The 3315-nt window shown below is 29.6% G+C and overlaps 1 protein-coding gene across 1 annotated transcript in view; it reads left to right on the top strand.

Annotated features, from left to right (window-relative positions):
- Positions 1-3315, top strand: part of LOC111682452 — a 5391-nt gene that overhangs the window by 1155 nt on the left and 921 nt on the right. The window lies entirely within an intron of this gene.

Below are 3315 nucleotides of genomic sequence, written 5' to 3'. Positions count from 1 at the left end.
CTATAGTCTAGTCTATAGTCTAGTCTATAGTCTAGTCTATAGTCTAGTATATAGTCTAGTCTATAGTCTAGTCTATAGTCTAGTCTATAGTCCAGTCTATAGTCTAGTGTAAAACCTAGTCTATAGTCTAATTTATAGTCTAGTCTATAATCTAATCTACAGTCTAGTCTATAGTCTAATCTACAGTCTAGTCTATAGTCCAGTCTACAGTCTGGTCTAGTCTATAGATTTTGTCTGTAGTCTAGTCTATAGTCTAGTCTATAGTCGAGTCTATAGTCTAGTCTATAATCTAGTCTGTAGTCTAGTCTATAGTCTAGTCTATGGTCCAATCTATAGTCTAGTCTATAGTAGAGTCTGTAGTCTAGTCTATAGTCTAGTCTATAGTCTAGTCTATGGTCTAATCTATAGTCTAGTCTATAGTCTAGTCTATAGTCACGTCTATAGTCTAGTTTATAGTATAGTCTACAATCTAGTCTATAGTCTACTCTCTAGTCTAGCCTATAGTCTATTCTATAGTCTAGTCCATAGTCTAGTCTATAATCTAGTTCATAGTCTATTCTATAATCTAGTCTAGTCTATATTCTAGTCTATATTGTATTCTATAGTCAAGTCTATGGTCTAGTCTATTGTATATAATCTAGTTAAAGTCTTAGCCCATATTCCAGTCCAGTGTCTAGTCAAGTCTATCGTATAGTTTAGTCAATAGTCTAGTTTATAGTGTAGTCTATATATTCTAGTCTTTAATAGATTCTATAGTCGAAGTTATAGTCTAGTGCATAGTCAGGAGTTTAGTGTATAGCCTAGTTTATAGTGTAGTCTATAGTCTAGTTTATAGCCTACAGTGTAGTCTACAGTGTAGTCTATAGTGTAGTATTTAGCCTAGTCTATAGTCTAGTCTATAGTGTAGTATATAGCCAAGTCTATAGACTAGTCTATAGTCTAGTCTATAGTCTAGTCTATAGTCTAGTCTATAGTCTAGTCTTTAGTCTAGTCTATAGTCACGTCTATAGTCTACTCTATAGTATAGTCTACAGTCTATTCTATAGTCTAGTCTATAGTCTTCTCTCTAGTCTAGCCTATAGTCTATACTATAGTCTAGTCTATAATCTAGTCCATAGTCTATTCCATAATCTAGTCTATAGTCTAGTCTATAGTCTAGTCTATAGTCTATACTATAGTCAAGTCTTTAACAGATTCTGTAGTCGATGTTATAGTCTAGTGCATAGTCAAGAGTTTAGTTTAGTGTATAGCCTAGTTTATAGTGTAGTCTATATCCTAGTTTATAGTCTAGTCTACAGTCTAGTCTATAGTCTAGTCTATAATCTAGTCTATAGTTTAGTTTATATTCTCTTCCACAGTCTTGTCTATAGCCAGTGTAGTCCTAGTCTCATCTATAGTCAAGTCTATATTCTTATCTATCTTCTAGTATGTAATTAAAGGCATGACCCTCGTATTTATAATCTCTGACAAATGAGAATAATTTTTTTTTTTGTATTTTTATAAAATATCTTAAATTCTTTTCTCAAAGGTTGTTTATGTCTTTCTTTTATCGCATACATATGTAGTCCTTCCTGGAGTATACATACATATATCTGTTGCCATCTGATCTTCCTTTTATTCATATATGTATCTAACAATTTTATATTTTTGATTTTTCTGGTAATTGTTACATATTCATTTTATCTCATCTTGTTTTTTTTGCATTCTCCTTTTCATTATTATTGTGTTTGTGTTCTTTTGTTGTTGTTGCATCAATTAAGTAACTGTCATTTTATTTTGTTGTCAATTTGTTTTATTCCGAGTTACTCTTCTAACGTTTGCTCTGCAGTGGGCTTGTTATTGTTACAATTTTCTATTTAAAAAATTTGTTATCTAAAATTGATTGGTAGAATTGTTACAACAATATTAATTTTATTATTGAAGAGTTTTTTTTTTAATTTTTTTCTTTTTTTAATTGTAGGGATGATTTTTTGTTGTCTGTAAAATGAAAATAGCTACGTAGGTAAGCAATTAAAAGCAGGGATCGGCACGAAGGTAATAAATTAGACATTTAAGGAAAAAATGTAAAGTGTTACAGCTGTGGAGTGATATTATTTGGTTTATTTATATTTCAATAAATAAGATTTTAGCTCAGCTTGCCGATCACCGATTTTGACTATTCTCTTTTGAAGGAATATGAAATTTCTTAAAAACCAAACCAAACTTATATGAATTAATGTCATGATCCATGTGGATCACTCACGTGTTCTGAAAATAGCCACACTCTCTGCACAATTAGAATGTCCAAATAACAGGTACATATATATTTATATTATTCAAAAGTGACATCATTAAATTTTATGTTTAATAATAAATTTAAACATTGTTTTCTATTCTAAGCACAAATTTACAATTCATCTGCGGTAGCCACTACTTCATATCCAGCAAAAAAATAGTGTAAATACAAACACATACAAAATGTTTTCTAAAATATATATGTACATAAATCTTGCAAAAATCAATGTCTTAGAAAGTAGCAGCTTAGTTCGGGAATACAAATTGCGAATTTTATAAAAATCGTATTGTATTTAAACAGTTTAGCTTCTATAATACTCTTCATTTATTTAAATTCTTTTACTTTTTTTTGCAAATTGTGGTAATTCCCATCTAATAAAAGAAACAAAAAACTATTTTTTGTCGATATTTTTAAATGAATCATTTAGAAGCGGATTTTAAAGTGTCAATCAAATATAAAATTTATTTCCAAAATTGATTAATGTTTTCATTAAAAAACAAAAGCATGGAATGGAAATAGAATTTAAAGTTTTTTCTTTTTTTAATTCATACTAAAGAGGGTGCAGATAGGGATAAGTCATGAAAGTAGAACAGAAAATATTAAATCTAGAATAGACTTCAGATTAGAGTATAGATTAGACTATAGACTACAGACTAGACTATAGACTAGATTATAGACTAGATTATAGACTAGATTATAGACTAGACTATAGACTAGACTATAAAATACTCTATAGACTAAACTATAGATTACAGACTAGATTATTGACTTGGACTAGACTATAGACTAGACTATAAACTAGACTATAAACTAGACTATAGACTAAACTATAGACTAGACTATAACCAGACTAGTAGACTATAGAGGAGACTATACTATAGACTACACTATAGACTAGACTAAAGATTAGACTATAGACTAGACTATAGACGAGATTATAGACTAGATTATAGACTAGACTATAGACTAGACTATAGACTAGACTATAGACTAGACTATAGACTAGACTATAGACTAGACTATAGACTAGACTATAGACT

This window comes from Lucilia cuprina, chromosome 5 (genome assembly GCF_022045245.1).
Source record: "Lucilia cuprina isolate Lc7/37 chromosome 5, ASM2204524v1, whole genome shotgun sequence".
Lineage (NCBI taxonomy): Eukaryota > Metazoa > Arthropoda > Insecta > Diptera > Calliphoridae > Lucilia > Lucilia cuprina.
The sequence above is the reverse complement of the archived record's forward strand: the minus strand, read 5'-3'. Positions and strand labels throughout refer to the sequence as shown.